At 37.3% G+C, this 10,370-nt stretch overlaps 1 non-coding gene across 1 annotated transcript; it reads left to right on the top strand.

Moving 5' to 3' along the window:
* Positions 1–9,398: 9,398 nt before the first annotated feature.
* TRNAC-ACA lies at positions 9,399–9,470 on the top strand. Its single transcript has one exon. It is a non-coding gene; the product is annotated as a tRNA-Cys (tRNA).
* The last annotated feature ends 900 nt before the right edge of the window (positions 9,471–10,370 follow it).

Genomic DNA, 10,370 nt, shown 5'->3' with positions numbered 1-10,370 from the left:
AAATAGGGAACATCAAAGCACTAGAAACTTGGAAAGATTTATGAAAAACAATCTGCAAAGAAATGCATTGCCTTAATTTCATAATACCAAGAAAAACAGAAGGACTAAGGAATAGAAACCATTATGTCCACACTAACATTGCCTTGCTCAAAGGGGTATAAAGTCAAAGACAAAGAAAAGTCGTACAATATATGAGGGGTTCCATCTAATTTCCATCTATGTGTTTGGGAACAGGCCCTGGTCCTAAAGCCTACAAAAAGTGTTGAACCAATAATGGGAGGCTTAAACTTATGGTTGTATATTCAGCTGTACTAGGGAATGGACATTGTCTACCTAGATTTCTCTATGTATTATATATGGGAAAGGAATTCTTATCACAATGAATGAGCTATTAGCTAAAAATTCTTTCAATCTAGCTCTCAGGTTATTATATAATGTTAGATCACTAACCTGATCAAAGAATTAGAAATTAAATTACAAGCTCATAGTTTTAAATATACATAGATGGATGGATAGCTGCATGGATAGATGGACAAACAGGCAGGTAGGTAGGAAGAAACATAGGTATTTAGTAGATAAAAAAAACAGACATAAATATTAATAGATATAACATAGACATATGACTTAATAATATCTACTGAGAGAACCCAGAAGCAATAAGCTTCTAGAGAACTAGGTAGCAATAAGCATACTTAGAGTAGTAGCAATGACCACATTTAGGGCCAGATCTTGGTTCCTTAAGGGCTTCCTTGGTGGCTCAGCGGTAAGGAATCTGCCTGCCAATGCAGGAGACATGGGTTCAATCCCTGGGTCAGGAAGAGCCCCTGGAGGAGGAAACGGCAAACCACTCCAGTATTCTTGCCTGAAAAAAATCCCATGGACAGAGGAGCTTGGTAGGTTACAGTCATGGACTCGCAAAGAGTCAGACACGACTGAGCGGCCGAGCATACACACACACTTGGTTCCTAAAAATCATCATCAATTAAGAAGAGTAAGGTTTCCTTAACTGAATGGCTGATTGCAAGGCTAGGAATGGCAAAGTAAAAATGAGCCTGGAATATCCTGTTGTGCCATAAAGTAAAAGATTGCTCAGAGAATTGATAAGAACTTGTCAAAGGAACACAGCCACCAACTTGAAGGCACTTACACTAGCCAAATCTGGGACACTTTGAGAATTCATATAAATAATGATAGCAGTGAACTATAGTTCACAGAGGAAAATAAGAATCCAAGAGTTTTTTTTTTTTAATAGTTAAATAAATAACTGAAAAGAGTTATTTGGCAGCTATCATAGCAGTACTTATCTCAGTCAAGATTTATCAGTGGATGTTAAAATCAGGATGAACCTGTTATGGGAAAAATGTATTAATACTTTATATAGTCTTAATATTTTATTGTTTATAAAATATCTACTTTATGATAAGAAACCTAATACATGTCACTTTTATTAAATCATTAATGTTAATTTTGTCACTAGTGGGCAAATATGCACCATGTGCTTCATGCTGAAGAATACATCACTTTCTTTATATTTTTGCCAAAAATGAACAAGCTCAATCTAAGCAAGAGGAAACCCAAACTGAAGGGCATTCTGGAAAATATATGATTTATATTCCTCAAAAATGTCAACATATTTGAGACGGTTGGAGGAAGTTTGCATTAAGAGAATGTGGCCGCCGGGTGACCTGAAAGCTGAACCCGGGTAATTAGAACCACCCCCACCCCCATCTTTGGAATGTTCTGCCCACTGTGGGAACCATTTTCAAGGACGTAGACTTAAAAGAGTAACGTGTCATTGAGACCATCCAGACAGCATACATGACTGAAATCTGTTAAGACCTCTATATAGACTTAAGATTCTGGTGGGTGGGCTATTGCAGCACCCAAGACAAGCCTCCTACATAATCACTTCGCTGCTTAAACCTGCCACCTACCGAGGTGGAGGTGAAGTACCTGTCTCTTTCTTCATCTCTCCTTGCCCTCCCTGTACTGGGACCAGTTTCAGATTTTACCCAGAAAACTGTCATGGTTTCGAACCAAAAGAGGTAGAGCAATTGAATTAAAATTGTAATCCAGGATAGGATTCTAGACCAGATTTGATTTTCTATAATGGACAGTTCAGTTCAGTTCAGTCACTCAGTAATCTCTGACTCTTTCTGATCCCATGGACTGCAGTATGCCAGGTTTCCCGGTCCATCATCAACTCCCAGAGTTTACTCAAACTCATGCCCACTGAGTCAGTGATACCATCCAACCACCTCATCCTCGGTCTCCTCCTGCCTTCAATCTTTCCCATCATCAGGGTCTTTTCCAAAGAGTCAGCTATTCGCATCAGGTGGCCAAAGTATTGGAGTTTCAGCTTCAACATCAATCCTTCCAATGAATATTCAGGACTGACTTCCTTTAGGATGGACTGGTTAGATCTCCTTGCTGTCCAAGGGACTCTCAAGAGTCTTCTCCAACACCACAGTTCAAAAGCATCAATTCTTCGGCGCTCAGCTTTCCTTATATCCCAACTCTCACAACCATACATGACTACTAGAAAAATGACAGCCTTGACTAGATGGACCTTTGTTGGCAAAGTAATGTCTCTGCTTTTTAATATGCTGTCTAGGTTGATCATAGCTTTTCTTCAAAGGAGTAAGTGTCTTTTAATTTCATGGCTTCAGTCACCATCTGCAGTGATTTTGGAGCCATGAACTTTGTTTTCTGAATGTTGAGTTTTAAGCCAACTTTTTCATTCTCCTCTTTCACTTTCATCAAGAGGCTCTTTAGTTCTTCTTCATTTTCTGCCATAAGGGTGGTGTCATTTGCATATCTGAGGTTATTGATATTTCTCCTGGCAATCTTGATTCCAGCTTGTGCTTCATCCAGTCCAGCGTTTCTCATGATGTACTCTGCATATAAGTTAAGTAAGCAGGGTGACAATATACAGCCTTGACGTACTCCTTTTCCTATTTGGAACCAGTCTGTTGTTCCATTCTCTTTCTAAGTGTTGCTTCCTGGCCTGCATACAGATTTCTCAAGAGGCAGGTCAGGTGGTCTGGTATTCCCATCTCTTGAAGAGTTTTCTACAGTTTATTGTGATCCACAGTCAAAGGCTTTGGCGTAGTAAATAAAGCAAAAATAAATATTTTTCTGGAACTCTATTGCTTTTTCTGTGACCCAACAGTTGTTGGCAATTTGATCTTTGGTTCCTCTGTCTTTTCTAAAGCCAGCTTGAACATCTGGAAGTTCACAGTTCATGCAGTTCTGAAGCCTGGCTTGGAGAATTTTGAGCATTACTTTACTAGTGTGTGAGATGAGTGCAATTGGGCGGTAGTTTGAGCTTTCTTTGGCATTGCCTTTCTTTGGGATTGGAATGAAAACTGACCTTTTCCAGTCCCGTAGCCACAGATGAGTTTTCCAAATTTGCTGGTATATTGAGTGCAGCACTTTCACTGCATCATCTTTCAGGATTTGAAGTAGCTCAACTTGAATTCCGTCACCTTCACTAGCTTTGTTCATAGTGATGCTTCCTAAGGCCCACTTGACTTCACATTCCAGGATGTCTGGCTCTAGGTGAGTGATCACACCATCAAGATTATCTGCATTGTGAAGATCTTTTTTGTACAGTTCTTTTGTGTATTCTTGTCCCCTCTTCTTAATATCTTCTGCTTCTATTAGATCCATACCATTTCTGTCCTTTATTGTGCCCATCTTTGCATGAAATGTTCCCTTGGTATCTCTACTTGTCTTGAAGACATCTCTAGTTCTATTGTTTTCCTGTACTTCTTTGCACTGATCACTGAGGAAGGTGTTCTTATCTCTCCTCGCTATTGTTTGGAACTTTGCATTCAGATAGGTATATCTTCCCGTTTCTCTTTTGCTTTTCACTTCTCTTCTTTTCACAGCCATTTCCAAGGCCTCTTCGATAACCATTTTGCTTTTTTGCATTTCTTTTTCTTGGGGATGGTATTGCTCACTGTCTCCTGTACAATGTCACAAACCTCCATCATAGTTCATCAAGCACTCTATCAGATCTAGTCCCTTAAATCTATTTCTCACTTCCACTGTATAATCATTAGGGATTTGACTTAGGTCATACCTGAATGGTTTAGTGGTTTTCCCTATTTTCTTCAATTTAAATCTGAATTTGGCAGTCAAGAGTTCATTATCTGAGCCACAGTCAGCTCCCGGTCTTGTTTTTACTGACTGTATAGAGCTTCTCCATCTTTGGCTGCAAAGAATATAATCAATCTGATTTCGGTGTTGTCCATCTGTAGAGTCTTCTCTTGTGTTGTTGGAAGAAGGTGTTTGCTATGACCAGTGCGTTTTCTTGGCAGAAGTCTATTAGCCTTTGCCCTGCTCCATTCTGTACTCCAAGCCCAAATTTGCCTGTTATTCCAGGTGTTTCTTGACTTCCTACTTTTGCATTCCAGTCCCCTATAATGAAAAGGAAATCTTTTGAGGGTGTTAGTTCTAAAAGGTCTTGTAGGTCTTCATAGAACCGTTCCACTTCAGCTTCTTCAGCATTACTGGTTGAGGCATAGACTTGGATTACCGTGATAATGAATGGTTTGCCTTGCAAACGAACAGAGATCATTCTGTCGTTTTTGAGATTGCATCCAAGTACTGCATTTTAGACTCTTTTGTGGACTATGATGGCTACTCCATTTCTTCTAAGGGATTCTTGTCCACAGTAGTAGATATAATGGTCATCTGAATTAAATTCACCCATTCCAGTTTGTTTTAGTTTGCTGATTCCTAAAATGTATAATGGACACTAAGTGGTAATTGGCATAATTTGTTTAAAGGTTTTTTTTATTATTAATGTTAATATCTTGAGTGTGATAAATTTACTACAGTTATATAAAAGAATGCTTTTTTTTGGGGGGGGACATACTGTAAGTATTTAAAAGCATTATAACTGCAACTGATTCAAATGTTTGAGGAAAAATACAGTTGACCCTTGAACAAAGTGGGTTTGATATGTGAGGGTTCACTTATACTTGGATATTTTTCAGTAGTAAATACCAAAATACTAAATGTCTGTGGTTGGCTGAATCTAGGTATATGAATAAAGTATAAATTATATGCAGATTAATTCTCACATTGTTCAAGGGTCTACTGTATGTAGATACACATATATATACATACAGGCTTACAGATAAACAGAAAATAAAAAAAAAAAACCAATGTTTTGAAAATTTAACATTTGGGAGAGCTTTACACTATTTTTTGCTCTAAGCCTGAAATTATACAAGAAGAAAAGGAAAAAAAAACCGGCAAGGTCAAAATTTTCTTTCATGCCCTCATTTTATTTGAGTGCTATTTTATTTGACGTTGCTCACCACTCCTCTTGAAAACTCCTATTCCCTGAATTGCATGATTCTGAATTTTTCGATGTTAGATGTACGTCTTTAGATTGTTATGAAAACACTGCTTTTCCCTATTGTTTCTGGTCTTTTTGTTCTAGACATCCTTAACTAGTAGCATCTAGTTCTATGGCTTACACTTCGACTTTGGAAGTTAAAGAGTTCCAAATTTATATCTCAAGCCTAGTTTTTCCCTGGTATTCTTTGCTTCTTTAACCAATTACTCACTGAGTGCATTCATCCTAATTTCCTATAGGCAACTCATTCAAAAAATGTTCAAAACTATATATGTTTTCTCTTGAAACCCAATTGCTGCTTCTGTGTTTCCATACTTATTAATTGCATCAGTCACCTGAACATCGTAAATCATATTCACCAAGTTATATACTGAAAACACTAATCTCTCTTGTCCCCATTCAAACTGACATTCATTCATTCAACAAATATTTATTTTCTATGTGTTAAGCACTGGGACTAGAACACTGAAGAAGATGCACATAGCCTAGTTTTGATTAAGCTTGTTTTCTAATGGGAAAAGTAGGACAATTAAGTGCAAGTCCTCTTTACCAGGTAAAGAAATTTGTATTACTAAGTATCATACAGATTCAGTATAGAAAATCTGAAAAAAGATAAATTAAATCACCTCTATCCCACTGCCATCTTATATTGGGACATTTACTGTCATTAATGTGATCCCTTGAAAAAGCATCTGGATCATGACTCACCACTCCTCTGGTTAACATTCCTCAGTAACCCTCCAGTGGCAATTGGACCACCTCTAAACACCTTGATATGGCTTCACGTTACTTTACACACGCTGGCCTTTGCTTACCCAAAGTTTTTTTCACTAGTTTGTCCTACTCTTACTACCCCAACCTTCCTCACATTTTTTCTAGAGTCATCTTGAATAACTTGACTTTGCCAGTGTGTGTTTGTTAGTTGCTCAGTCGTGTCCAACTCTTTGTGACCCCATGGACTGTAGCCCACCAGGCTCCTCTGTCCATGGGATTCTCCAGGCAAGAATACTGGAGTGGGTAGCCATTCCCTGCTCCAGGGAATCTTCCTGACTCAGGGATCCAACCCGGGGCTCCTGCATTGCAGAAGGATTCTTTACTGTCTGAGCCACCAGGGAAGATTTTGCCAGAGTGCTACATTACATTCTTTCATACTCTGCTGGAATGCCATTGGACCTGGTGCATACTTCCAATGCGAAATGTCACCTAATTGGAGATTTTTATTTCTGTCTTTCTTTACTGAGCTCCTGAAGTTAGAAAAGACCTATTGATCCTTAAGTTACCAGTACTTACCATACTTGATGTATAGTAGATATCCACAATATTTACTGAAATAATTAAATTAATGTAATAAGAGATAATACAGTCATATGTATTATCTCTTAGAGTATAAACAAAACATATTCTGAATTTTAAGAATTTAGTCATTGCAAGTTGTTATTACCAATAATTACATTGTCTTGAGGGGACAAATGTAATTAGTGATGTCCAATGTCACATAATTTGAAAAAATGTACTCTTATTCAACTTTTAAATTCTTAATAATTTGACATTTTATTTATTTCTTCAGAAAAATCAGACTCAATAAACATATAAATCAATATATTAATTACTTGTGTTTTTAAACTCTCGGTTTTGACCAATGTACTTGAAGTTTGGCCCTAGGCCAAGACAATTTTGAAGGTGAGATAGGCTTCTGGTGTTCTTTTGGAACGGGTGTTTACTTCTTGAAACTGAGTTAAAATATAGCACCTTGACCTTTCTTAATTTTTCCATATAGAGTAGAAGATAAAAATCCCACTGATGGAATCACTTCTAAGGAAGAAGGAGGAGTACAGACCATAATATCTTTCTTTGTTATATTCTGCAATGAAAATAAACTGTTGGGAGTCTGCTCATGCTTTTATTCCTGTAAGTACTTAGGAATTAAAAAAACAATTATTTTTTGCCTTTCTCATTTGATAGGTGCATATTAAACTTAATATCTTTATTAAACTTGTTATCTTTATCTTTATTAAACTTATTGTTACACCTTTTCCTAAATAATCATTACTTTAAAAACATTTTATTTACCTGTAGAGGTGTCTATAGATGAAATTCAGTGTGATAATTTGTATAGTTGGTATATTTAAAACATTGAGTGTGTTTTTGCTCAATGTACAAAGAATTTACAGTAGAGCAGAAACTTATAAAAGTCAAAACAGAAAGGTAAAGAGAACTGGTTAGAGGTCTTCTTGTTGATATGGAAAAGTAAGGAGTATGTAATATAATAAAAACAAAGGCTTTGGTTTTTGTTATTCCAGGTTGTTTATCCTCTTTGGTAATTATAGTTCAAACAACGAATGGCAAAAGTATCTTTGAACTATGAAATTGTGGTAGTAAATCATCTGGATAGCACTGAATTTTATAGCCTATGGGGGATTTAAGTTAAATGCTTAAGACACAATATGCCAAAGACTTGCAAGTTTTAAAGTTAATCAATTTGCTTAAAACAATACAGAAAACTAAATTTTATTGCTTAAATTTTCTTTTAGCAATTACAAACTACTTACATCTTTCTAGACTCTGTCAACTTCTCATAATCTAGTAAAGCAGAGCAACATACAAACACCAAAATGCAATGAGAGATTGGAAAGAATGGCATAGGTTAGTCTGTACATGTGTGCACATGCACACTCACATTCTCAAAAGTGCATCTGGGATGGTTTTACAGAGAAGGCAATATTTTATGTGCATGTTAAAGAGTGCACAGCAGTTTGTGAGACAGAGATTGGAAGAAGTGTGCTTCAACTCACACAAAGACGCTAAGTTATGAATGAGCATGGTATAGTGAGCAATTAGTGAGAAATTTGTTATATACCACTGACATTTTATGTTATCCATTATTCTCAAAAGAATGTTTTCCCAATATCATTTCACCAAGTGATCCTTTCTTCAGATGCAGTATTTGGAAAACCCATTTGTAAACAAATTATCTGAGATAATCTAAGAAACAGATGCTTTGTTAGATTAGTCTGCAGAGAACTCTCTTCCACCCTCAACTCCCTCAGGTGATTTCTGATGAGATGCAGAGAAATCCCTAGAGATCACCACCCCAGCACAGTTTGAAGTTCATTTCCCTAGGTTGTCTGGCTAATATTATTTGTATGCTGATTTCCCTCTAGTTTACATGTTTGTCACCTTTAGTTTCCATGTTTGTCAGATTCCAAGCTGAGACATCAAACAGTTTTTTTTTCTAATTGCCTGTACATCACTGCAGAGTTTTGCTACCACAGCTATTTGCAGCCTAGCTTACACTTAGCTATATCAGGCACACTTAGCTATATCAGGCAGAATGGGTGAGGTTATACTGTTATAACAAACAAACCCCAAGCCTTAGTGGCTTAAGACAACAAAATTTATTTTTCTGTGTGAACACAGGTCAGGAACCCTGAATGATTAAACCACCTTCTCAACAACTTCTTCCATGACAGTCTTGACAGAGAGAACAGAATTTACCTCTTAACTCTGCCACAGAAGAGGTATATTTCATTTCCATTTCACATTTTCTTGGCCAGATGAATCCATGAATCTATGCCAAACTTAACCAGTGTCAGGGAAATGTAATTCTAACATGTACCTGAAGGTACAGAAATGCTTAGCAAACTGCACTAATGACTTCTACACTACCCATGTCTATTCTTCCAACTGATGAACTTCTTTCTTAATTATAAGTGTATTTAATTTATATATATTTTTTGGTATCTGTGTGATTAAAAAGAAGTTCATGCCTCTCTCTGAAAAAGGAGCTTCAGAATTTGATAGATAGCTAAATAAGCAACTTGGTCTTGGTTATGACTTTAAAATCAGACTATGACTATGGCAGATGATGGCTGGACAGCAGAAAAGAATCCAGTATAATCAGAAGGAACATAGTATAAGGAGCAAAAATTAGAAGAAGAGACAGTGTAACACTGGTGCCTTTTCATCAGTGATGTACTTCCTAGTGTGTCTTATTTAGCACCAGGTTACTGAATGCTATAGGACTTCCCTGGTGGCTCAGATGGTAAAGCATCTGCCTACAATGCAGGAGACCCAGGTTCGATTCCTGGATTGGGAAGATCCTCTGGAGAAGGAAATGGCAATCCACTCCAGTACTCTTGCCTGCACAATCCCATGGATGGAGGAGTGTTGTAGGCTACAGTCCATGGGGTCGCAAAGAGTCGGACACGACTGAGCAACTTCAAAAAAAAAAAAAAAACCTGAATGCTATATACATTTGGTTTCATCTATTTTAACTATATTCCCCTAACAATACCTGAAGCTGATCCTTGCAATATTTATTTGAAAATAAAATCATTAAAAGTTTTGTTGAGAGAATCCTTATTTTGTGTGTGCGTATGTCTGTCTGTGTATATACACATGCATATACTTAAGGAGTAAAAGTGAAAGTGTTAGTCACTCAGTCATGTCTGACTCCTTGTGACCCCCATGGACTATAGCCCACCAGGCTCCTCTGTCCACGGGATTCTCCAGGCAAGAATACTGGAGTGAGTTGCCATTTACTTCTCCAGGGGATCGGCCTGACCCAGGGATTGAATCCGGGTCTCCTGCACTGCAGGCAGATTCTTTATGGTCTGAGCCACCAAACTTAGTCATAATTAAGTGCAGAAAATTATACGATATATATCTGGTGTAAGGCCTGAACTAAATCATTTTTTGGTTTTGTTTTCTGTTTCTTAATGGGATGTTGATAGCTGCCTTATCCAGAAGGCATTATAGATACTTTATCTAGGTTGAGGTCACAGTCTTCAATTGAGGTCTGTATCTCTCACCTGTTGTAACTTCTATGTTCCACATTTTATCATGCTGTGCTAGTTGCTTGAGGCTATCAGAAATGTTAATTGTGGTAATTTGTCAGTGTCCTTCTGCTTGCAGTTGCTTTCATTTCAGTCCTTAAATCTCTTCCCGGATGTAGAATTAATCAACTGTACTATTAGGTCAAGCACTGTTACTACTT

Source organism: Capra hircus, assembly GCF_001704415.2.
Source record: "Capra hircus breed San Clemente chromosome X unlocalized genomic scaffold, ASM170441v1, whole genome shotgun sequence".
NCBI classification, from domain to species: Eukaryota; Metazoa; Chordata; class Mammalia; order Artiodactyla; family Bovidae; genus Capra; species Capra hircus.
This window is presented reverse-complemented; position numbering and strand designations above follow the sequence as displayed.